The sequence below is a fragment of the Pelophylax lessonae genome, assembly GCF_965119305.1.
Source record: "Pelophylax lessonae genome assembly, chromosome: 6".
Classification (NCBI taxonomy): domain Eukaryota; kingdom Metazoa; phylum Chordata; class Amphibia; order Anura; family Ranidae; genus Pelophylax; species Pelophylax lessonae.
In genome coordinates this window covers 114,614,765-114,642,683 of record NC_138773.1, presented here as the reverse complement: position 1 = coordinate 114,642,683, position 27,919 = coordinate 114,614,765, and positions in this window count along the sequence as shown.

The window sequence follows — 27,919 nt, the reverse complement described above, 5'->3', positions numbered from 1 at the left end:
TGCAAAGCAGACAGGTTGAAGCTCAAGTATTTGACAGATGACTAAAACTGATACCTTCTCGGGCTTGAACTTGAGGCATGGCTTGTGAAATCTGCTAAACATTATTTCTAGATAACAGAGGGGGTCACAGGAAAAAAAAGGAATACACATGAATATTTATCTAAATATATTTAAAGGGAGACTATAATAGTTTTTGGCATTTTTATGTTCAATTTGTAAACTTCTTCTTTTATGTAATCCTTGTTTTAAAAGTATACATTTAATAATTGGTGCTTTTGACACATTCTGAGCTATCTAAAAATACGATAATAGCTTTTCACTTGTGGACTGCGTGTTCTGAATGGAGATAAACAGTACAATATCAAATGACTCCCTTTACAGCATAGTAACAATAGACCCTGGAGTTCCACCTGCTGTCTGTGTAGTAAATATGAAGTATTTATTATGATTATGTAGCACCCTCCTAGAAAGGCGCTAGTGAGAAAGTATAGTTTTGAGCTCTGTCTGCTTACCAGAGGGGCTGCAGGTAAATCTAAATTGTTCTCTGCCTACCAGAGAGCAGGATCTGTTAGTGAGGTCTGCCCATTGTGCTCAGGATTCAACTCATTCTGTTTACCCACTCTACTACCGCTCACGGTAATACTACTGCGGCAGAGTGGCTCGTTCCCGTCCAGTCACGTAGTATTAACGTGACTGGACTCCTCCCCTTCTGGGCGGCGCTTGCGCGCCGCCGGAGGCTCGCTCCCGCTGTTTTCATTCACAGCGGGAGTCGGGCCAGGGGAGGAGCAGCGGCGATCGCCGCTGCTCTTACCCGATCGTCGGGGATCGAGTCTGGAGATCCGCCCGCTGTGTGTAAACACAGCGGGCGGATCTCCATAGTGACAGGGAGTGACAGATCGGACTGTTCAGCATAGCTGGACATCCGATCTGTCCATGAATCACATAGTCACCTCCCCCCCTACACGTCAGTAAGCACCAGGCATACATTAACCCCTCCCTCTCCAATAAAATTAACCCCTTCCCTGCCAGTGTCATTTTTACAGTAACAGTGCATATATATAGCACTGATTACTGCAGTAATGTCACTGGTACCCCCAAAAGTGTCAAAAATGTCAGTCAGGGGTCCGGTCTGTCCGCCGCAATGTCGCAGTCCCGCAAAAAAAATCGCAGATCGCCGCCATTACGCGTTAAAAAAAAAACACCAAAAATGACAGAAATCTTTCCCTTTGTTAGTAAACGCAATAACTTTTGCGCAAACCAATCAAAATACGCTTATTGCGATTTTTTTTACCAAACATATGTAGCATAAAACAAATTGGCCAAAAACTTTTAAAAAAATTGGTTTTTACATCTTTTTTGGGGGGAATTTCATATAAAAAAATGTGAAAAATATTGTTATTTTTTCAAAATAAACGCTCTTTTTTTGTTTATAGCGCAAAAAGTAAAAATCGCACAGGTGATCAAATACCACCAAAAGAAAGCTCTGTTTGTGGGAGAAAAAGGACGTAAATTTCGTTTGGGTACGGCATCGCACGACCGCGCAATTGTCAGTTGAAGTCGCACAGCGCCGAATCGCAAAAAGTGGCCTGGACGGAAGACAGCAAAATCCTCCGGTTGTAAAGTGGTTAAGAGAATGTTTCACACTGTTCCAATAGGGAGGCATGTTGGACAGTGGTAGGAAACTTGACGAATGGGTGCACAGGCTTTTGATACAGTCCTGATGATTGGCAGAGGAAAGGTGCATGTTGGGATACTGTATAAAAGCCAGTAGCACATGTGCTAGAGGTCTTTCGTCTGGATAGCGGAGTCCCGGAGGGAGGAGTCCCCTCTGTAGAGGTAAAAGGTGCAAAATCTATCAGCGCAATAATATAGTAAAATATAGTGACATAGTAACCACAAGGTGTCCGGCTGCTAACACTACCTGTGTTCCCGCTTCACAATAACAAATCAATAAATAACCAAAAAGTGTAGCGCCAGAATCAATATGTGCAATAAATCAAGAAATCAGAGGAAATAATTCCAAACACACTACTCAAATAATAAGTACAATAATATCACCAAAAGACAGGCTTATTAATGCAAATAGATATTATAATGTGTACCAAATCATATCCGTGCTGAATTAAATATATACATATAAAATCAAAGTGATCTAAGTATCCAAAAATGTGAATAGTGAAAACAAAAACAAAGTCCTTTTAATCCCAGAACAGTCCAACGTTGCACCTCTGTGAATGTGCTCCAGTTAACCACCCCCAAAAGATGCCAAGCCTCTCACCTTAATTTTTGACCCACGAGTCAGCCCGGGTCAAATACAGATATGCCCCACTGGGGTCAGTAGATGGTAGGAGGGATTGTATAAGGGCTCCAACGGGTTTCCTTGGACCAAATAACACTTATCCACATAGAAGGATCCCAGGCATGGAAGGAACAAAAAAGAGATCTAAGAGTCTCTGCTATATGCTAACAAACCATTTATTAAAATCAGTGCACTTACAGACATAACACTCGGTAGTGCATGTAAAATCCAAGTTCCGTACTAGGCTCGAGAGGATGTGACGTCCAAAAGGCAGGCCCCGCCCCCTATACGCATTACGTCGTCGCGCTAGGCGGTCACTTCCTCTACTGAAGAAGTCTCTTTTTTGTTCCTTCCATGCCTGGGATCCTTCTATGTGTTTGGTAGTGTGTTTGGAATTATTTCCTCTGATTTCTTGATTTATTGCACATATTGATTCTGGCGCTACACTTTTTGGTTATTTATCCCTCTGTAGAGGTGCCATGCGGCCTCAGGGGGTCGTCCTGAGGGCCTGGAGAGTAGCAGTGAGGAACTGAACCTGGAGGTCCAAAGGAGCTGACTGAGAGGGGAGACCCTGGAGGATCCGTCTCAGTGTCTGTCACAGTACAGTGAGTACAGAAACTCGTGTCATGGGGCCTGACCTGAGGGGGGTACCCCTGCTCCTAGGATAGTCAGTGAATGGGTGTCGGTTGAAAGGGGATGCTAGTGAGAGTGTCCTGAGGTTATCATCCACTAAGTCGTCTTTCTAGGAAGTAAAGAGCAAGAGACTTAACCCTTTCTACACTTTTTGGCAGTGTGGATTAAGCAGCCAAGCTGTTTCCAATCAACCTAGTGGGCTTAAAGTTAGAAGTCCTCAACTAATGTGAATAGTTCAAACTGGAGTATCCCACTATTTCCTTCTCCTATCCCAGTTCCAAATAAACATAAAAAAAAAAAAAAAAACAGCACCCTTAGATTGTTTGTTTGTGCAACGAGCCCTCAAGAGCAACGAAGGGATCCACAAACTATATCTCAAGGTAACCGTGTGCTGGTAATCAGGGGAGCCTGTCAAGTCATTATTAGGCAGCCCCTGCAGGGACAGTGCTACAATTATTATTATTATTATACAGTATTTATATAGCGCCAACAGTTTGCGCAACTAGGTACACTTGTACATAGTTTTTAAAAAACTTGGCAGGTAGGTTGTTCCATATATCTTAGAGAACTAACCACAGATCTTCTGTGGATGTAAACTGCCTCAAATCCTTCTATTCCTTCTTCAAATCCTTCTATTCTAGAGTATTCATATAATCTCAGGCAGATTTGATGGTGAGATCAGAGCTCTGTGAGAGCCAAACCATTACTTCCAGATCTCCTTGTTCTTCTGTACACTGAAGATGATACACTTAACCACTTAAGCCCCGGAGGATTTGGCTGCTCAAAGACCAGGCCCTATTTTGCGATTCGGCACTGCATGATTTTAACAGACAATTGCGCGGTCGTGCGACGCTGTACCCAAATAAAATTGACATCCTTTTTTTTCCCACAAACAGAGCTTTCTTTTGGTGGTATTTGATCACTTGTGCGATTTTTATTTTTTTGCGCTATAAACAAAAAAAGAGCAACAATTTTGAAAAATAACAATATTTTTCAAATTTTTTTATATGAAAGAAAAAATGTAAAAATCTAAATTTTTTAACATTTTAGGCCAATTTGTTTTTTGCTACATATTTTTGGTAAAAAAAATCGCAATAAGCGATTTTGGATTGGTTTGCGCAAAAGTTATTGCGTTTACTAACTACGGGAAAGATTTATGTCATTTTTATTTTTATTTTTTTTTTAACTAGTAATCGCGACGATCTGCGATTTTTTTTTTTTTTTTGCAGGACTGCGACATTTTACACTTTTGGGAGTACCAGTGACATTACTGCAGTAATCAGTGCTATAAATATGCACTGTTACTGTAAAAATGACACTGGCAGGGAAGCGGTTAACTTTATTGGTGATCAGTGGGTTAAATGTATCCCTAGGGGCGTGATTCTAACTGTGTGCGGGGGGGGGCGTGGCTTGTGATGTAACCACAGAGACATACGATCCTACATAGCAGGATCGTATAGTCTCTGTACTTACATCAGGAAGAATGACAGACGGCTGTTTACATCAGCCATCTGCCTTTCTCCCTCTCCTGCGGGAGATCGCGAGTGACCGGCGGACATCGGAGCCGCCGGTCGCTCGCGCAGGGATCTCTGCAAACAAGCGGGGGCAAGAGCGCGCCTCTGGCGGCACGCACTTGCCCCTACAGGCTTCTGGGCAAGCGACGTAGCCCTACCTTGGTTTGCCTAGGAGCGGCTGACCGCCGCAGTAAATAGTCGTGCGGCGGTCGGCAAGTGGTTAATGACATTGGCTGTATGTTTGAGATCATTGTCCTGCTGCTGAATAAATTTGGGGGTAATCACATGCCTCCCTGACTGTGTGGCATGATGGATAAGTAAAGATTCAAGTACACTACCTCAGGGTGGCACTGAGGGTGCAACACTACAGTGTATCATGTGCCGGGTCCTGAAAATACTACAGAAAAGGTATTTGGAGAAAACATGGACTTTTTCGGCACTTAGAAAATACATAAAAGTCTAATTTTATTTAATACAAAATGGGTAAAAGAAAAAAAAATTTCACACAATGAACTTCTTATAGTATAGCATCAGGGCCATGCAAGCCCCAATGTCAAAGGCGTTACAACAATTGATACATGTGATATAAGGGCCCAATTCAGCTTGATGCAGGTAGAGAATGTCTAATGTAGCTCTACATGTTTTGTGAATTAACGCTTCCTCAGGAGCTTGAATGTGATATGTTAAACTGGCCATACATGTTTAATTCTCTTGTACAATATTCCTTTAGATTTACCAAAAACCATATAATATAATATGAGGTTAAAACTAAAAACTTTCAATTGTATCCAATCAGGCAGGCCTTTGTACTAACATAGTTTAGGGTAAAGGAAAAGTGTATAAAAACATTAAAGATGTATGGCCAGCCTAAGTAAGTAAAAATAAAATTGATAAATATACTCATAAAGATACCACACTATTAATTGTAACTTACAGAAGTAAAAAAGTATATAGAACAGAATGTGCGATAGCGATACTGTTGTGAGCACCTAGGCAGATGTGGTGAAATGCATATATCCAGGGCCCACTGTATACACATAATGTTTAAATCTTGGCACTGACAGCATGCAAATATGCGGCCTCTCGGTGAGTGGGCCTTGCCGACGAGCGGCCACAAATTTGCGTGCAATATTGTAAAAACAGCTGTGCCCACAGCATGTCCGATGCGCACGCCCAGCACAGCGGCTAACAGAAAGCTCTGGTCACATGATTATAAGCAAGCAACAGTCACATGATCATAAACCCCGCCCTGCTAGGAGGCACTGTCTCCCTGGCCCGGCCTCTCTGGCTGGGTGTTGTGGCTCTGTCCGGCAGAAGTGTCATGTCTTTTTTGCTTGGTCCGGATTAGGACACCAGTGAGCAAGCGCAACCGAATTGGGTACATGAGTGGCCAGTACAGCTGGGTCAGGTGACGTCACACGCCGACTTGACCTGCGTGGACAGGCATATATACAGTATCTCACAAAAGTGAGTACAACCCTTACATTTTTGCAAATATTTTATTATATCTTTTCATGTGACAACACTGAAGAACCTTCACTTTGCTACAATGTAAAGTAGTGAGTGTACAGCTTGTATAACAGTGTAAATTTGCTGTCCCCTCAAAATACCTCAACACACAGCCATTAATGTCTAAACAGCTGGCAACAAAAGTGAGTACACCCCTAAGTGAAAATGTCCAAATTGGGCCCAATTAGCCATTTTCCCTCCCCAGTGTCATGTGACTCGTTAGAGTTACAAGGTCTCAGGTGTGAATGGGGAGCAGGTGTGTTAAATTTTTTGTTATCGCTCTCACTCTCTCATACTAGTCATCTGACTATTATCCAAAACGTATATTTTTGAGATTTATATACATATATAGGGTGTCATATCTCTAATACAATTTGGTAAACGTAAGTTCTTGACTGAGTGAAAGATTCAACTCAACCACAGAAATGTATTGGTAAATAGTAAAAAGGTCTGAATCTAACAACCAACAATCTATCTAGTTACAGAGCAGAAAAATAATTATGCAAACCCTAAATAATACTAAATGCACACAGTAATAAAGAAAAGTAATAAGGAAAACATTTAGATAAGTGCCAGGGATATATTCCATAATTACCATGGAACTGTACACAACGGCTCCTTTTGGTATCTGTTCTAAAACTTCTGCTTACTACTTCCAAATCCTTCAAGTGTCTGGACTGAAATGCGCCTCTCCTGCATTGGTTTGCAAGGGGCAATCCTAATTAGTAGGCCTATGTAGTCCATTCATTCAAATGTGACTCCTCTTTTCAGGATTGGACCATTCCCAAGCCCCCTTTGAGGCAAATCATTAGAATAATCTTTTTTTTTTTAGTTAAAATTACATATGCACAAGTTCACAACCTTTATGAAGGGAAGATTACGCATTCATGAAAGGATGGTCACCCTCCTTGCAAATCTCAACAAGGGAATTCTTTGAAGTGGATATACTGTACGTAAAACAAAAGAGGTTTGGTTCTCATTGTTGAGATAAACAAACTCAGGCACCAAATTGTCTGTAAAAAGCCTAAAAATTAATACAATACTCCCCTTGGCAAATAATTACCCTCCATCTTCAGAAAATAGACCTATCTGAAGACATATTACACACTCACATTGATCAAACTCTAACTAAAATATATTCCTGTCTCCTAGGTATATTAGAACACATCGTGCCAGATAAATACCTACGCGAAGCAGCGGGACGGGCCTTGTTTCAGGCTCGTCTGCTCCTTCTCCGTCACTGGGTGGCCCAGGATCCTCCAACTTATAAGATGTGGTTGGAACAATTGGGCATTACTCTCCGCATGGAGAAATCTATATACCAGCATAGAGGGTCTACGGCTAAGTTTTTTAAAGTTTGGGGAGTGTGGTTGAGTTCTCCGGGTATGGCGCCAACGGAATTAGTCCTGGACCGACTACTACTCTAGACTGACAGGGTTCTCTGTGGTTTAGCTCCCATAGTTGAGACGGGACCTGATTACTTTTGTTATTTTCCTTTCTGACTTTGCCTTTTTTCGCTGTAATGTTTTTACCTTTTTGCCATGCTGACTAGACAAGTGGAGCCCTGAAGTTTGCGACGGACCCTGGTCTGTTACAGTACTTTTACTCATTGGCTGAGATCTGTATTTCTTTGTACATATTGAAATGTTATTATGGCTGTGTCTGAAGTACCATGTATTTTTGTGCGTTTTCTCAATAAATACTTCTTTTGATTCAAAAAAAATATATTCATAATTACAATGTTATTTACATCTGTTAATGGAGATTTCACATAAACCATCATTCTCTAACAAGAACCCTGACGTCATCAAGTCTGTCTAGGACTACATGAAGAGACATAAGGATTAGAGGCAGCCTACATCCAAAAAAGATCTGTGGTTAGTTCTCCAAGATGTTTGGAACAACCTACCTTCAAAAACTGTGTGCAAGTGTAAATATTCATTTCATTTGGATCTCTCTTCTGTTCATTTACTTTCCATTTTGTTAATTAATAAAAAATAAATTATTACCATTTCTATTTCTGAAAGCATTCTTAATTGACAGCTTTTTTTTTACACCTGCCTAAAACTTTTGCACAGTACTGTAGCTTGACCTTAAAGTTTAGCTTGTATTTCTTTTGAAGCTTTCCTTGGCTCTTTGTCTACCATTCACACTATTGTTCTGTTGAATTTAAAGTGATTTTTCCTCTTGCGGCCATTTCCAGGGAGGTTGGCTACACTCCCATGGACCTTAAACTTCTTAATAAAATGTGCAACTTTAGTCACAATTAATGTATATCAAGCTGCTTGAAGATTAACTTTACCTTTGGCATGCTGGTCTAATATTTTCTTTCTGATTTCCTCAGGCAATTTTTCCTTGTTCAGTGTCATGCACACAATAATACAAACAGAAGATTAACTACTTTTCTCCATTTAAATACGACTGACTGATTAAATGATTGAAGATGTTTGGTACTAATTACAGAAAACAGGTACTTTGAAAAATCAATAGTATTCGATTATGTATAATATTTTCCAGTGGTAACAATAAATATGTCCAGTCCATTTAGAATATATTTGCACAATAAGTAACAATTTATCTTAGTGGTATGTGCTATTGAATATATATAGATGTAATATACCTACATCCTAAAATGTCAATAAACTAGAGCAACTTGGGTTGAGGCAATAGGACTTTCATGGTACCACACAGACTTGTACAACAAGGTTTAAAAACGAATAATTCTTACTTGTACATAATTAAAATTACGCCCAGTGAGTGTAACAATGCATTAAGCAAGTTCCCTCAGGGCATCCATAGGTGGAACATCAATTGGTTTTAGTATAATAAAAATCAAACAAGAAGAACAACCAAACAGAAGGAAAATCCTCTAATCAATATTCATTACAGTGTGGTTTCCCATAGTGAGGGACCACTCATATTCCTCCAGTTAATCTCTACATGTTTCGTGGGGGTACCTCTTCATTAGGAGTTAATAATCTAAAGAAAAAACATATATAATCCATATACAGATAATAATAATCCTACAAACAAAGATATGACAATAACTCACAATTATCAAAGTACATATTAGATTGATTTGTATTATATATACATATACATATATTGTATTAAACATAGAAAGGTGGGCAGAGTCTATCACCCTTATCACAAGGACCTAATTGGAGCTGGGTAACATGGATTTGTCATGGGGGAAGGGGCAATCCAAAGGGGGGCGGCCAATGCCAGAATGTGGCAGTCTCCCAGGCGAGTATGGGGCCCGGAAATGATATTAAGAATTAGTTATATTGAGAAGGTTATTTGTGACCACATTCTATATCATGTGGGCAAAATATGTCAGAATCTCTAGTTGTATTGAATAACCGTATTCTATATAGAAATCAGCATAAATATGCCAAAATTCTCTATCTTATGTAATCATATAAAATTTTTGTAATTCTTAAAATATTCTTTAACATACCAAATATCCAAATTCTGTCTAAATATCCATAAATAAAACGGGGATCATATCTACCTGTAATAATTTGTAGCGGAACTTCACAATTAGGTGAAGGAGATGTAACAGCACATCCGAGTTGTAGTGATCCAGGGGTTTAAACCACAAAGGTGTAACTGTAGCCGCATATACATATGGTGCATGTGTCGCTAATGGCCTCCAAGGGACATTTAGATATATATAAAAGATTCCCACAATAGCTGATATAGCATATCTCGGAGGGAAAAAAGGCAAAAGATGGGGTGCTACTACCATAGTCTGCAAATAATATGTTAAAAAAATTGAGTATGCATCTTACAACAAATGTCTTAGACTAGTAGGACCTCTCACCTCCCAGTGTTTCCTATATAGTATCAGGAATTCTAATATGGTGTCCATATGAAGTTCTCCATCCAATGTTTACACCTTATGTAATTTGATGGAGTTTATATTGGGTGTTCATAGTATGCCTAAGGTCAAAACTGATTAATATTGGTAAAATATGTAAAATCCATAACAATAATTTTGTAGAACAATCCATACTTTATAAATAGAATGTTCATTGCTCAGCTAGAGCTTTTAACTTATTAGTTGCTTAAATTTAAATAAAAAATCAGTACTGGGCCCTAATATATGCTAAGGAAGGGGTGGGAGGGAGGAGTAACAAACCTCACTGCTCTGTTTATTAATCTTAAATTAGACAATATATCTGATACTGAAATGTTATAAGCAAACTTTGTAATGTTCTGAAAATACCCTCAGGACTGGGCTAAAAACAAAACATTATTTTCCTTGATATTAATATAAAATTATAACATTTATACCAAAACATCAATACACAGACAACACCTGTAGTACCCTATAACTATTGCACGTTGCAAAACATGGAAAAAAGGAAATAGTTCCTTTTTTATCTTGATGCTTGAAAAATGTTTCACTTCGTGTCTTGGTCATATCTATTGCAAATGCTTCATGGCTGGGTCTATGGTGCACCCTTTTAAAATATAATAATACTCTAAAGTACCCCAACAGCATTTCTTAAATATTATGGATCCAAATCTTCCATATTAGCTATAGAATAAAGCACTAGACAGGTGTGCCTGCTGCCTCCTATCCTTCTAATTCTAGCTCTAGATCCCCTGACAACACTATTTGCTGATGTATCTTACTTTGCTTCACTTCATTCCATACTTCTATACCAAACCTTTTCAGACCCCTTACAAAATTTTCTGGTCTCTATTATAATGAACACAAATCAAATTCTGTGAATACTTCTGTTTTTTCCACCTTATGTTCCCTACTGCAATCTTAATTTTTCAGATAGACCTCTAACCTTCCCTACATTGGTATCCATCTTACCCCAAGGCACAAACACTCTACAAGGCCAACTATTCATCACTGCTTATATTGTATTTGACATATCAATATCTCCTGGATCAACAGAATTGATTCAGTTATTGCCAGACTCAATTGTTTTCTATACTCTCAGTAATATTCTAGCAAACATCTGTAAATTTATCTGAAACAATTCTAGACCTTGTAACTATAGTATATTCAACCCTATACATGTGTAAATTATCTGGAAGTCCACCATTCCTGAGCATGATCAAATATTACATTGTATCCACAAATTGTGTATACTATTACACTTGGCAAACTGCCACCCAGTACCTATCTTTGACTTAACTTTAGATCTCGCCTTTTCTGAGACCAAAACATTTGTCTCCTACTCTAAAGCATTATGTCCATCTAAAGTCATCTCATTTACCTCTACTAAAATGAAATGCTGCACATTGTTTTCCCCGTGTATGAAAAATGTCTCCAGATCACAGTGGTGGTTCCAAGGTTTTTAAACTATTTACTTTTCTCTTAAAATAGAAACTTTTCATCAGCTTCAAGAATCTAAACATTATGTCTCTTATATGCAGTAATTCATCTTTATTAGTCTTCATAGACGTAAATAACAGTTGTCTTAAAGACTCTTTCTTCTCAGGATTGAACTCCCCTCCCTATTCCTCCTTAGTCTCTATGATCTCCTCGACTAAACTGTCGTATGAATTATTTTGGAAAAATAAATAATTCGGTTATTATGTAATGAAAGTTGAATTGACATCTGAACCTGCATAGCAAAAACTCTGAATACTATTTTTACTTCAGGTAGGGGCCTGGAGCTGCAGCTCCAATAGCCCCTATGTTAATCTGGCCCTGCTTCCAAGGTGCTCATACACTGGTAAAGTTCAAACAGTAAACTGGCACTTCAATAACGTTTACAGTACCTAGCAAAAGTCCCAGATCCAGTGTAATCTATTTTGGATATCTGGTACAAGAAGAGGACTACAACCTGAACACCCAGGAGTCAAAAATACACTACGAAGCAACGGTGAGCTCTTTTTTCCTACACTGGTATGTAACTCCAGTAAAATATTGTTCCTTCTTACCCCTTTATTGCTTTAGAGTTTGTACAGGCACTATGTTTCATATATTCTTTAGCAAGAAATGTATTGTCGTTGGCGAGCTTGAAAATTTATTGCAAGTATACCAAGAACCAAGAATCATTGTTTTTAGGCAAAAGTTTGCTAGAAATATGTAAGGGTTTATAGCAGTCGGTGGAGCTGTAACTGAGAATTTTCATTGTTGGCATGGGTCACACATCTCACGTCTTTTAAATATATAGTGTGTAAGCTATTTGGATTTGAACAAAAACATATCTCCATTTCTGTTCTATGTTTGTTATATTAATATGTCCAATAGATTAGTGCTTTTGGATAAAATCTTACCACCTCACTAGGACTATATTAAATTGAAATCTTAATAATAATCCCTGAGAAACCCTACTATTGCAGATTTCAGACAACATTTTGATGTGCTCACTGTTCTCTTTATCAGCATTTTTATCACTACTATACTAATTATTTCTAGGGCTTGAAAATAACAATGTTCTTATTTTTCTACCTTAATACAACATGTAATCTAACCACAGACCAATGTAACATTAATTTACATAATATTTACCTTGCTTTCAGAATAGAGACAATATACTGTATACCTGTAATACATGTATTTAAACAGGTGCTAAAGGGGTATGACCACATGTTAACACTACAAATTCTGGATGAAAACTCTGCATACTGCCATACACCCTTTTCAGCAAACTATGAAATTAAAAACAGGGATTTTTAGTTCACATATTATCACGTACCTGGTGAAGACTGGAATGTTGTGGAGGCCTCTCTTGCTCCTCCCGCCTGACACTCCTGAAGGTGGGAACAGAGAGTGTAAGGCAAGGAGTGGCACGAGTGCCGTAGAGGCTAGCTGGTGGTGTTCACTCCGTAGGTGGGTACAGCTGGTAGTCACAGTCCTTGGAACAGGGTGCAGTGACAGCTTGGCACCAGATCGTGGGAGCAGTAGCCAGCGGAAAAATGGGAATGAAGGTACCGAATCAGCAAGCAAGCAAGTCCATAAGATAAGCCAAGGTCGATAACAGCTGGGCAGCGCGGTACAGGGTAAGCAGGCAGATCAGATCCGTTTAAGCAAGCCAAGGTCAGGGTAGTAAGCAACAGAGCAGGAGCACGGGCAGAAGCAAAGTCCAAAGGCAGGCCGGGTCATACACAGGTGAGAAGTAACAACAGATCAGGTCTCAGAACCACGGGAACAAGCTGAAGACCATTCAGCAACTGCTCACAGTACTAGAGCAGTTTAAATAGGCCACTGGGAGCCAAATGCTAATTGGTGAGTACAGGTGTGCAATGTGCACGGGCGTGAGCGAAAGTTCATACTGGCCTTTTGGTGGAGGTTTACCTTACAATGTCCCGCCCTAATGGGCAGCCTCCGGATGCCCATCTGAGACATCTTCGCAGGATGAGCTTGGAAAAAAGTTTTCACCAGTCTTGGGGCATGAACACTAGCTTCAGGCTCCCACGAGTTTTCCTCAGGACCATAACCTTTCCACTTGATTAAATATTGGGTAACTCCTCTCCCTCTCCTACAATCCACAATGGCCTCAATTTCATACTTCTCTTCATCGTCAATCATGATTGGTGCTGGAGGGTCCGGATTACGGGCAGGAAAGGGATCTGGTACAGCAGGGACACAGGAAAAACTGGGTGAATCTTGTACTTCTCAGGTAGAAAAAGTTCATAAGCTGTCGGATTTATCATTCTTTCTACAGCAAATGGACCGATGTACCTGGGGGCCAATTTCTTGGAAGGACAGGCCATCTTCAAATTAGTGGTTGATAACCAAACCCTGTCCCCTGGCTTGAGATCCAGATCACCCCTTCACTTTTTATCAAAGAATTTCTTGTTGTCTCATTGAGCCTTGGCAATAGCTTCCTGCAGAAGTTTATTGTTGCTTTGTAGAAACCTCAGTCGCTCCTGGACCGGTGGAATAGGTAAATCAAAGACTGCATCAGGTAAAAAAGAAGGATTGAATCAGAAGTTCGCAAAGAATGGAGTTTGACCAGTAGCCGAATGGACAGAATCATTGTAAGCAAACTCTACTAGAGGAAGGAGCGAAGCCCAATCATCCTACGAGAAAGAAGAAAAACACCGAAGGTATTGCTCTAGGGTCTGGTTAGTTCGTTCCGTCTGACCATTTGTCTGGGGATGATATGCTGAAGAAAACTATGTCTCAATCTTAAGTGCCTTACAAAGTTCTTTCCAGAATTTGCACGTAAACTGGACCCCTCGGTCAGACATTATGCTCCGAGGAACCCCATGCAACCGCACTATTTCTTTGACAAATGCTTTTGCAGTCTCCGGAGCAGATGGTGTTCCAATCATTGTTACAAAGTGTGCCATCTTTGATAGCCTATCAATGATCACAAAAATAGAAGTAAAGTTTTCAGATAGTGGGAGCTCGACAATAAAGTCCATATTAATCATCTCCCAGGGCTTGGTAGGAATGGGCAAAGGTCTTAATAGGCCCCAAGCTTTAGTCTTGTCTCCTTTGCTTCGAATACAGGTTTCACAAGTCCTTACGTAATCCTGGCAATCCGACCTCAGGCTAGGCCACCAAAAAGACCGTTGTAAAAGTTCCAGAGTCTTGCGCATCCCAAAATGCCCTGCCAAAGGGTGGTCACAGCACAAATTTAAGACTGACTGGCGAAGACTTGAAGGTACAAAAACTTGCTGCTCATGGACGAACAATCCATCCTGTTCTTGCAATTGTGAGTCACATGGTGGACCTTCCTCCTTTGATGCTTGTTTGAGCTGTGACACAAAATCTCCTTGCAGTAACAGAAAATTTTGCGAGGATAGGATGGTGTCAGGTTGAGTAGCTTCCTTTTCTTCCATAAACATACGTGACAGGGCATCAGGTTTCCCATTCTTAGAACCAGGTCTGTAGGTTATGTGAAATGAGAATCTTGAAAAAAATAATGCCCACCTGGCCTGACGGGGTCTTAGTCGCTTAGCTGTACGGAGATACCCTAAATGTTTGTGGTCCGTGAAAATCAGAATTGGATGACTTGCTCCCTCAAGCAGATAACGCCATTCCTCCAGAGCGGACTTGATGGCGAGTAACTCACGGTCTCCCACATCATAATTTCTCTCTGATGGACTGAGTTTTCTTGAGAAGAAAGCCACGAGGATGTAGAAGAGACTTAGCGCTAGGGCTGGGCGATAAATCGATTTAATCGATTTATCGATTTTTTAGTTAGAAACGTTTTTTTTTTTGGAAACTCGAGTTTTTTTGTATAATACTTTTTTCTCCCTTGCAGCCGAACTCCGCACCGCCGCGCCTGGATGTGACGTCAGCTGCGGGGCGGGCGGTGCGTCTGTACAGGCCGGGGGTGCGGCGCACTGTGATAGGTAAAGTCTCCCCGGCCTGGATGTGACGTCAGCTGCCGGGAGAGGAAGCGGGCGGTGCGCCTGTACAGACGCACCGCCCGCTTCCTCTCCCAGCAGCTGACATCACATCCAGGCCGGGGAGACTTTACCTATCACAGCGCGCCGCAGCCCTGGACTGTACAGACGCACCGCCCGCCCCGCAGCTGACGTCACATCCAGGCGCGGCGGTGGGGAGTTCGGTGGCTAGTAGGTGGCGCCGCTGTATATATATTGTTTACAACAGAAATACTGCTGGGGCTGCCATTTGCTGGGGAGTCATGTGGAAAGATGGAGTGCTGAGCCAGGAGGGGGCCCCCAGGTGGAGGGGGGTGCTGCCTCTGGCTGGCTGTGTGGTTGAGGTGTGTGTTCCTTCGCCACAGTCAGTACTGGTTGCTGGCATTCCTAAAGCTAGTGAAGCGCAAGCACCCCAGTGAGCTGTACTGTGAGCAACCATTCCCCTTAGAAACAAGGATCAGAGGTAGTGGGGCATCTGTACGTTTAAAGCTCTATAGGCAGACAAAGGGAAATAAGCAGCCAGGCACAGGGCCCAGCTAGTTTCCAGAGATCCCAGGAGGGATTACACCCCTTGCTTTAGGAGGACTGTGAGATTCTGTATTTAGAGACTGTAGGGTGAGAAGAGGAGTGGAAATACAGTTGATGCAGTGTATGTGACGATTTACTGTTAAAGAGACAGCGCCACATAAGAGAGGTTTCTTGGGTAGTCTAAGGATTACCTAAAGAGACAGGGTCCTCAATGTATAAAGTTAATGGATTATTGGCAACCTGGACGTTTCCCATATCCCATCAAAGTTGAAATCCCCCAATAAAAATAAAAACAACAATTACATTGACTGTTTTCTGACTGCTGTTGACTGTTACAAATGCTGCTGGCTTGGCTGCCGGGCTGGAATGCCACCCGCCGGGCTGCAGACACAAGGAGAACCTTTTTTTAAAACTAGTAGCCCTCAAGGGGGTAGCGCTACAAACCTATTTAAAAAAATGCAAAGCATATATGCCTCATTTTCAACTGTGTTCTATGGGGCCATGTGACAGGCAAGGTCCCTCCTCTTTTTCCTTAGCATTGGTTTCGGGTGGTCTAATGTCTAGTAGTCTATTGTTTTGGGATTCTACGCATTTTAACTCTTGAGGAGTTAAAATAGCAAAAAAGTTGCACTTTTGACACTATATCTGATCTCTGAAGTCATTTTTTAAGTGCATTGGAAAAAAAATCGAAAATCGAATCGAAACTCGAATTTTTCTTTAAAAATCGAAGATTTTTTTTTAGGCAAAATCGCCCAGCCCTACTTAGCGCCTTGTCGCTGAGATACGATAGCACCAACCGAAGCATCAACTTCCAGGACATAAGGTAATGCAGGATCAGGATGTTGGAGAATTGGTGCTGATGTAAAGAGAGCTTTTAATTTATCCAGAAAACATCAGGCATTGCAATGGACACAAAAAAAGTTAGTGCCATTCTTGAGTGGCCAGTGCCAGCAGATCGAAAAGGAGTCCAGAGATTTGTTGGATTTGCTAACTTTTATCATAAATTTATTAAGAACTTCTCAGCTATCATCAGCCCCATCACACAGCTTACTAAACAAAACACTTGATTTCAGTGGACTCGGGCAGTGCAACTCGCCTTTGATAAATTAAAAGCTCTCTTTACATCAGCACCAATTCTTCAACATCCTGATCCTGCATTACCTTATGTCCTGGAAGTTGATGCTTCGGTTGGTGCTATCGTATCTCAGCGACAAGGCGCTAAGTAGGGCTGGGCGATTTTGCCTAAAAAAAAATCTTCGATTTTTAAAGAAAAATTCGAGTTTCGATTCGATTTTCGATTTTTTTTTCCAATGCACTTAAAAAATGACTTCAGAGATCAGATATAGTGTCAAAAGTGCAACTTTTTTGCTATTTTAACTCCTCAAGAGTTAAAATGCGTAGAATCCCAAAACAATAGACTACTGGATTGTTTCTTTCTCAAATTCCCACTTCTCAGCCTTTGCGTATAACCGATGTTCCCGGAGACGGTTGAGGACCTTTTTAATGTGCAGCCGATGTTCTTCAATGGAAGGGGAGAATATGAGGATGTCATCAAGGTACACAATCATGAAAAGGTCAAAGAAGTCCCTAAAGATATCATTGATGAAATGCTGGAACGTTGCTGGGGCATTACACAGTTCAAAGGGCATGACTAAATACTCAAAATGCCCAAAGCGGGACCGAAAAGCTGTTTTCCATTCATCCCCCTTCCGGATCCTTACTAGGTTATATGCACCTTGAAGGTCAAGCTTTGTGAACACTTTCGCTGTTCTGAACCGCTGGAAAAGTTCTGGAACAAGAGGAAGAGGGTACCTGTTTTAAATTGATATTTTGTTTAGCTCTCTATAGTCAGACAGGGTCTTAGGGTGTGATCCTTCTTTTCAACAAAAAATATTCCAGCCCCAGCTGGGATGTGGATGGACAGATGAATCTTCTTTCTTGGTTCTCATTAATGTATAGGCGCAATGTCTCAAGCTCAAGTTCTGATAGGGGATAAATACGTCCGAATGGAATCTCGGCCCCGGGTAATAGTTCAACTGGGCAATCGTACGGCCGATGGGGCAGTAAGGCATCAGCATTCTTCCTATCAAAAACATCTAAGAAATTATGGTAAGTTAATGGAACATAGTGTGAAACTGAAGTCTCTGGTTGCAGTTCCATAAGGGGGGCCGAGGTGGTGACCGTATTGGGAAAACAGTGTTGCTGGCAGTAGGTGGTAGGGAATGAAACAGCTCCAGACTCCCAGTTTATTTGGAAATTGTGTGCCTGCAACCACGGAATGCCCAAGATGATGGGGAACAAAGGTGATGGGATAATGTCCAAGGTTAGGTATTCTGAATGATTAGAGGAGGTTACTGCCAGTAGCCGACAAGTTTATTGTGTGATAGGACCTGACTTGAGATTCGAGCCATCCGCCAAATGAATCTTCAGATGCTGCATCTTAGCTTGCAGTGGGACCTTGTGTTGTTCAGCAAACGAATAGTCAATAAAACAACTGCAGACCCCGGAGTCAATAATGGCTTGAGTTTGGATGCTCCCTCCAGGCAGCTGCAGGTAGAGAGTCAGTAAAAGGTGAGAGGAGATGCTCTTCAGGGGATATCTGGAAGTATCAGAAACAAGGACAGTCTTACGTGGTCTTATCGGGCAGTCACGCAGAAAGTGACCAATGCCCCCACAGTAAAGGCATAAGTTGTTCTGCTTGCGTCTAAGTCTTTCCTTGGCTGACAGAAGTGAACGAGGAAGTCCCAACTGAACAGACTCCACCATGAAAGAGGATGGTGGCGGAGCTGGAGATACAGGTGCTGCTGGTTTCCATGTGGGTGGAAAGTTGCCAGATTCTTCTGCCCTCCTCTCTCGGATTCTTCGATCAAGCTGAATAGCAAGCTCGATCAAGTTTTAGAGCGTAGTTGGTGGATCTAGTCTGGCAAGTTCATCGTTAGGAGCCTCTGAAAGACCCAAACAAAACTGGAACTGCAAGGCTGCATCGTTCCAGGCAGTGTCGGAACTTCATTTGCAAAACTTAAAAACATAGTCCTCCACAGGCTGAAGTCCTTGCTGGAGTTTATGTAGAATAGCTTCTGCTGTGGAGGTCCGTTGGGGATCATCATAGATCTGGGCCATGGCTTCAAAGAAGGAAGAGACTGATGCAAGAACTGGGCTGGCCTTTTCCAGAAGCTGATGAGTCCATGACTTTGGTTCCTCAGGCAAGAGAGAAATGACAAAGCCCACCTTAGTAAATTCAAGGGAGAAAGTTTGTGGTTGTAACCCGAAATACAACTGGCAGGCATGGCGGAAGGCCCGAAACTTATAGCGATTTCCTGAAAAGCGTTCCGGGGTAGGTACCCGAGGCTCCGAGGGAGGAACCATTACTGTAGATGAGGGAGCTGCAGCAGGAACAGTAGCTGAAGTGCCAGATTCAGAAGCTTGAGATACAATGGGCAGGGAGCGTAAACAACCTTCAATCCGGAAGTAATTCTCCTGGAGTCCGGTCACCACTAAGATTAAGGCTGTGATTTGTTGGCACACCGCTTCAAGCACAGAGGAGCTTCCTCCAGTCTCAGTCATGGCTGAATGGTACTATCACGTACCTGGTGAAGACTGGAATGTTGTGGAGGCCTCTCTTGCTCCTCCCACCTGACACTCCTGAAGGTGGGAACAGAGAGTGTAAGGCAAGGAGTGGCACAAGTGCCGTAGCGGCTAGCTGGTGGTGTTCACTCCGTAGGTGGGTACAGCTGGTAGTCGCAGTCCTTGGAACAGGGTGCAGTGGCAGCTTGGCACCAGATCATGGGAGCAGTAGCCAGCGGAAAACGGGCAGTGAGGTACCGAATCAGCAAGCAAGAAAGTCCAGAAGATAAGCCAAGGTCGATAACAGCCGGGCAGCGTGGTACAGGGTAAGCAGGCAGATCAGATCCGTTTAAGCAAGCCAAGGTCAGGGTAGTAAGCAACAGAGCAGGAGCACGGGCAGAAGCAAAGTCCAAAGGCAGGCCGGGTCATACACAGGTGAGTAGTAACAACAGATCAGGTCTCAGAACTAGGGATGATCAAACTTTTAAAAGGTTCGGTTCGACCAGAATACCCGAATTTCCCGAAAGTTCAGTTTGGATTCCCGAACCCCATTGAAATCAATAGGACCCGAACTTTGGGAATCAAAAAACACAATTTTGAAGCCCTAAAACCTAATAAATGCCCCTAAAAAGTGCCTAGGGTTCTGGGTCCCAGGGACTATGAATCAGGCAAAAAAAAGTTCTTAAAAATTGTCGTTTTTGATAGAGAGCCAATTATTGAAAAAATTATTGAAAAAAAAAAAGAGATTTCTTTGGATTTAGTGTCTGGGGGGGGTCTAAAAAGTGTACCTGTGAAGTTTCAGCTCTGTAGCATGCCAAACCTTCAAAAATGACTTTTTTGCTTAACCGCGCTTTACTTTTGCTCCTAATAAAGCAGATGTGTGTGACTTCTTTTGCAGTGGACTTTACGCTCACTGAGACTTTAAGTCCACTGCAAAAAGCTTTGCTACTCTGCGTCACACACATCTGCTTTATTTAGCTTTACATAAATTAAAATTCATCACAAAAAAAAACAGATTATTTTTCTTAGAATTTCAGTAGCGCAGGGATTGTGTTACCCTCCTTTCATAAAGTGCAAATAAATAAAGTGCATAAATTGCATAAATAATCCAAAACATCCAACTAAGCAAGAACAGAGTCCTTCAAAAGTCTTTGTTTATGTAGTGCCAGAGCAATACACAGTGCCTTTAATGCAGGGACATTGGTGTCAGTTATAGGAACCACCGTACAATGTCACCACCACCAGCTCTCGGCACAGGAGTATTGGGAGCAATTCATGCAAATATACTGCCTCGCAGCACTAAGGACCAGGCGCCAAGAGGACACAAATTTGAATACGGTCTGCGCCAACGGGTTAAACTTGTACTGCAATATATGTGAACTAAAATCCCTGTTTTCATTGCATAGTTTGCTGGAAAGGGTGTATAGCAGTGTGCAGTGGGTTCATCCAGAATTTGCTTTAAGAATATGTAAACCTGACATTTCATGTTCCTGATATGTGCCTGGTATTTCATGTTCTTGTATGAAAAACTATACTTTCCTCTTTGAGGTGCAGCCATTAACACCGTACAGACAGTTTATCCGGCATGTAATACAAGAGTAGCAACTATACCAAAAATATCTACCTATTTGGGGAAAAACATGTTTATTGTAAATGCCCCCCGTAACAGTATGCTGTGTAGACACTACACGATTTTGATACCTCCTAAACAGGGTCTTTCTTACATACTTAGTATTTTCCAGCGTAAAACTTAAATGGCTAAGAAAAAAAAATAAAAAAGAAAGAAAAAGACAACAAAGAACACAAGTCGGTAGCACTGCAATAGTGCTCTGAATTACTAGCAGGACATTTGTCAACTGACTCACATAAAGTAGCATGGCCTACATTATATGCATAAACTAAGTCAGTAGGAAAGACATAATAGAGAGAGAGAGAGAGAGAGAAAGAAAGAAAAAAGGGGGATGAGGGGTGTAGGGAAAACACAAATAATAATGTTAATACAGCTGGGACACTAGAGGCCGGGCCATCACTTCTTGACCCACACCAGCATCTCTACTGATTCTTGTTCTCCAGTAAAATGATCTAAGGAAGCACAGAGGACCCATAGGTGTTGTAGCCTTTGGAATATTAGAAATTGTGCCAATAATACCGTGTTTCGTGGTGCTGGTCCTCCTTCTGTCTCGTAGCTGCCATTAAACCTTAAATTTCGTGATTTTGTTCACCACAGCGATCCACTGGTCCTCCGTCGGGGGATCTGAGCATTTCCATGTTTGGGGGATGTGGGTTTTTGCTGCATTCCGTTGGTGTATCAAGAGATCTCTTGTATCTACACCGCAAGACTGGAGTTAAGCTTCCAGCCTGTCCTCTAAAAACATATCGGTCAACTTGAAGACTAGATCTCAAATCGAGTCCCAGAAGGGGAGAATACAAGGGCATTTTACTAGTCTATTAACTTGTTGACAACGCTAACTAATTGGTAAGACTGTGGGGCTGATTCTGGGAAAAAGGGAAGGTACCCTGTACTATCGCATCAGCACTTTATAGCCCAATTATTATTTTGCCTCCTTTTGTGTTAAATACCTGGTGTTTTTGCCAGTCCATCTGCTTTCCTATCAAAAACTGACCACACTAGGTATGAGAGCACAGCATGGTCAGTTCTCTAGCTGTACTGAGAGCTCAGCATGCTCTCTTCCAATTATCAGACCTATGCTGTCCCCTCCACCCCTCCCCCTGCAAAGCCATTTGCATGGGAAATCTGTGTGCTGCTGCTACTTCTCCTCCCCCACCTCTTATGCAGCTAAAAAAGAAAGACGAAATGTCATCACTTTTAAAAAAAGAGGGATATTTGTAATGTTTTTTTATATCTGTACACAAATGTTTTGCCCTTCATTTCTATTTTAAAAGGAATGAGTTGTTTTGCAAGGTGAGGGTTTACATATACTCTAAGAGCCGGTTCACACTACTCTGACTTGGGATGCGACTTGTGTGCTCTCAAGTCGCTCCAAGTCTCTTGTCATTACAAATTCAATGTAAATGAATGAGAGCCGTCTTAATATGCACTACTGAAGTCGCTCCGACTTCAGAAAAGGTTCCTGTACAACTTCAAGGCGACCTCTATCCGACTTGTGCACATAGACTTCAATGGGATCTAAGTCGGATCCTTATCTATTTTCAAGCGACTGTTATCAGACTTTCCAGGAAGAAGAAAAAGATTAGCCAGGCATTCCTCACAGACAAAGTCGCCTATCATTTAAGTCTCTTCCAAGTCTCTTGCAAGTCTCTTGAACCGGCTCTAATGCTACAAAACACATATTACTCGTATGTATCTCTATTACACACTATTTTACAGTAAAATATTGTAAAATTAATGAATAATACATAATAGTTTTATTCTGACAACATAATAAAAAATTAACACAAATGTCTGCAGAAACACTATACATTCCCCAAAACTATTTGGGAAGAATAAAAGGACTGATTTATTCTCACTTGCTAGCACTACCTTAAAATGATTGTAAACGATTACCTTGTAAAACAACCAATTCAGTTTTTAATATAAATGAAAGGCAAAAAACTTATATATACCTTTTTTCTCTTTTTTAATGTAATCACTTTTTTTTTTTTCATCTGGGTGGAGGAGAAGCAGCAGCACACTGAGCTTCCCAGTGAATGGCTATGCAGTGTGAGCATGTCTAAACATGTCTGATCATAGGAGGAGAGCAGGCTGAGTTTCCAGCATAGCTATATAGTTACATAGTTACATAGTTAGTGAGGTTGAAAAAAGACATCAGTCCATCCAGTTCAACCTATGATGTGTGTGTGTGTTTGCTTTTAACCGTACATTGTAAACCCCTGTATGCAGTGTGAGCATGTCTAAACATGTCTGATCATAGGAGGAGAGCAGGCTGAGTTTCCAGCATAGCTATATAGTTACATAGTTACATTGTTAGTGAGGTTGAAAAAATACATCAGTCCATCCAGTTCAACCTATGATGTGTGTGTGTGTTTGCTTTTAACCGTACATTGTAAACCCCTGTATGTTGTGGTCTTTAAGGTGTCCATCTAATAGTTTTTTGAAACTATCAATGCTGCCTGCTGATACGACTGCTTGTGGAAGAGAATTCCACATCCTTACCGCTCTTACAGTGAAGAACCCCTTACGCACTTTAAGGTTAAACCGCCTTTCCTCTAGTTTTAGTGAGTGGCCACGTGTCTTATTGTATCTCCTTTCTCTGAATAGTTTGTTCCTTATGCTCGGGTCACCAGTACAGTATTTGTACATTGATATCATATCCCCCCTCAATCGTCTCTTCTCCAGAGAGAATAGGTTCAGTGCTTGTAGTCTTTCCTCATAGCTGATGTCCTCCATTCCCCTAATTATTTTTGTTGCCCTTCTCTGGACTTTCTCCAGTTCCAGCACATCCTTCCTGAGGACCGGTGCCCAGAACTGGACAGCATACTCCAGATGTGGCCGGACCAGAGTCTTGTATAGTGGGAGAATAATCTCTTTATTTCTGGAGTGAATCCCCTTTTTTATACATCCCAGTATTCTGTTGGCTTTGCTTGCAGCGGCTTGGCATTGCATGCCACTGCCAAGCCTGTTGTCTACCAGTACCCCCAAGTCCTTTTCCATCCTAGACTCACCCAGAGGTTCCCCCCTAGTGAGTAGCTTGCTTTCTGGTTTCTTGCCCCCAAGTGCATTACTTTACATTTTTCAACATTAAATCTCATCTGCCATGTAGTTGCCCACCCCGTTATTTTGTTCAAGTCCGCTTGCAAGGTTTCCACATCCTGCATAGAAGATATTGGCATGCCTAGTTTAGTATCATCTGCAAATACTGAGATTGTACTCAATATCCCCTCCTCTAGATCATTTATGAATAAATTAAACAGGATTGGTCCCAGGACAGAACCCTGGGGGACCCCACTTTCCACACCCACCCAATCCGAGTACTCCCCATTAATCACCACCCTCTGTACTCTCCCCTGGAGCCAGATCTCTATCCAGGTACTCACCTTATGGTCCATACCTACCTTCCTTAGTTTGTAAAGTAAGCGTTTGTGGGGAACGGTGTCAAAGGCCTTTGCAAAGTCCAGATACACCACATCCACAGGCTTTCCTTTATCTAGGTAGCAGCTCACTTCATCGTAGAAGGTTAATAGATTGGTTTGGCACGAACGATTTTTCATGAATCCATGCTGATTACTACTAATAATACCGTTTTCATTACTAAAGTCTTGTATGTGGTCCCTTAACATCCCCTCCAAAATTTTGCAGACTACTGATGTTAGGCTGACCGGCCTATAGTTACCCGGGATATATCTCGGCCCCTTTTTAAATATTGGTACCACGTTGGCTTTTTTCCAATCAGCTGGCACCATACCCGTCTGTAAACTATCCTTAAAGATCAAGAATAATGGTCTGGCAATCACCTGGCTGAGCTCATTAAGAACCCTCGGGTGCAAGCCATCCGGTCCCGGTGATTTATTTATGTTAAGTTTCTCTAGTTTAGCTCTAAGTCTATCCTCTGTTAGCCATGGCGGCACTTCCTGAGGTGTATTATTTAGTTCGGCCTTACAAGCAAGGTTCATGTAGCCCCCCGATTCCTTTGTGAAGACTGAAGAGAAGAAATTATTTAACACTTCCGCCTTTTCTCTGTCCTCAGTGGCCATTTTTCCTTTATCATCTTTTATGGGGCCAATGTGTTCTGGCCTCGCTTTCCTACTGTTTATATACTTAAAGAACTTCTTGGGGTTCTTTTTACTCTCCTCCGCTATATGTCTCTCTTGTTCTATTTTAGCCGCCCTGATTTCATCTTTACATTTCTTATTACACTCTTTGTAATGCTTAAATGCTGCCAATGACCCCTCAGTCTTGTATTTTTTGAAGGCCTTTCCTTTAGCACTAATATACATTTTTATGTTGGAGTTTAGCCACCCAGGGTTTAGTTTTGCTCTTTTAAATTTATTTCCCTTTGGAATGCACTGGCCAATCCCCTTGTTAAGTATGCTCTTGAAGCACTCCCATTTTTCCTCCGTGTTCTTTGTTCCCAGGGTTCTATCCCATTTGATATTTTCTAGCAGCGAGCGCAGTTTAGGGAAATTGGCTCTTTTGAAATTCAGTGTCCTTATATTACCCTTGTGTTTCCTATTACTGTAATTAATACTGAAACCAATTGACCTATGGTCACTGTTCCCTAAGTTGTCCCGTATTTCTATATCCGTGAGCAGGTCTGTATTGTTGGTAATCAGTAGGTCAAGTACCGCATTGTTTCTTGCCGGTGCATTCACCATCTGACCCATGAAATTGTCCTGCAAAACATTTAGGAACTGCCTAGCCTTGGCTGAGTGCGCGGTTCCTTCTGCCCAGTCTATATCTGGATAATTAAAGTCCCCCATTATAATGACATTTCCCATCCTTGCTGCCAATCCTATCTGTAACATGAGGTCCGCCTCACCCTCCTCCCTCTGGTTGGGGGGCCTATAGCATACGCCCAATATTACCTTCCCCACCGTGCCTTCCCTTTGAAGCTCTACCCATAGGGATTCTGCCTCATCCATAGCTCCATTATGGTGCCGTAGGCAGAATATTTGAGCAAACATCTTATACTACTAATTGTAAATAAAGACAACATAACACTGGACTTGCAATGGTATAATGGGCCTTGGCCATTTATTAAATATTTTTATAACGACAACCAAAATATTTTAGCTCAGCCCAAAGGCTCGAACTAACTATATACATTCACATAAAAAATGTAGTCCAGTCAAAAAACTCGAACTACCCAGCTTTAAACCAATAAAAAACACCAACCTATTTACAGAATTGATCAATAAAACAAATATATGGGAGGGAGGGAGGGACAAATTTTCTTGATCCGCTCCCGGCAACTGATTTTTGTCAGTTGCTGCAGCTGTTTATATAAGCAGTTTTTTCACCTCAAGGTATTGAAAATGTTAAAAACTGTCCAATCCTTGAACTGTATATTTTTAAACCAATTACCTTGCCATTTTAATTGACCAATCTTGACCATATTTAAAGGACCAATCCTACTGTTTGACATACAAATTTTTTTTTTTTTTTATATCATGCCACGGCCCCATACATGCATGGCAGGTACCTTGACCCGTCATGCATCTCATTAATATCATCCCTCATATTTACCTGTATACTGTTCTTAATATACAGACATACCCCTCCCCCTTTTTTACCCTCTCTATCTCTGTGATAAAGGGAATACCCCTGAATGGTCGCCATCCAGTCATGAGAGCTGTCAAACCAAGTCTCTGTTATCCCCACAAAATCTAAGTCCTCCTCAAACATCAATAGCTCCAGCTCGGTTACATATATCCTCATTTGTTGTTATTAGGCTGCTCTCTTGATTTTTCCCCATACCCACCCTGGGTTTAGGAGCTCCAAACACCCTACCGCTAATGCCCCCATTTCTGCCCTCTGAAAATTGCTTTCCACTGGCTAATTCTACATCTGTACCCTCCCCCCCGTCACCTAGTTTAAAAGCCCCTCTAACTTTGTGGCCATCCTCTCACCCAGTACGGCTGCACCCTCCCCATTTAGGTGCAATCCGTCCCTACCAAAGAGCCGGTGGCCGACTGAGAAGTCGACCTAGTTCTCCAGGAACCCGAAACCCTCCTTATTACACCAGCTCCTCAGCCACTCGTTAACTTCCCTAATCTCCCTCTGCCTCTCTGGTGTGGCTCGAGGTACAGGTAGTATTTCGGAAAATACTACCTTGGAGGTCCTAGTCCTCAACTTAGCGCCTAAGTCCCTGAAATCGTTTAGGACTCTCCATCTTCCTCTGCCTATGTCATTTGTACCCACGTGTACCATGACAGCTGGGACTTCCCCAGCCCCACCCAATAATCTGTTCACCCGATCCGCGATGTGCCGAACCCGAGCGCCCGGCAAACAACAGACTGTTCGGCGCACACGGTCTTTGTCACAGATTACACTGTCTGTCCTTCTAATAATTGAGTCCCCTACCACCAGCACCTGTCTTTCCTTTCCCTTTCTCCCGGCCTCACTGGAGGAGTTCTTCCCCTGGCAGCTAGGAGCGTCACTCTGTTCCAGCAATGCTGGTCCCTGACTGGTTTCCCCAACATCACACAGCGGGGCGTATCTATTGGGCTGCTCCAGCCCAGGATCAGCCTCCTTGCCTTGTCCCCTTCTACCCCTCCTAACTGTCACCCCTCTACTCTGCTCTGATGCCTGCACCTCCAATACTCCGCCCACCTCTGTGCAGACCCCTGTCTGCACCTGACTGGTACGATCCTGGCTCTCCTCTGGTATGGACATTCGTCTCAGTGTTGCCAGCTGCTTCCCTAGATTCAGGACCTGAGCTTCCAGGGAAGCAACGTGCTTACATTTTGCGCATTTGTATTCGCCCTCGATCACATGTCTGAGGAACGCATACATATCACAAGATGTACACCGAGTCGCTTCTCCACACCCGCCGGGCATTGTACCTACTAATCTAATCGGGATTCAGAGATTTAAGTCTATCCTATGTGGCTATTTCCTGGCTTCTCACCCTCT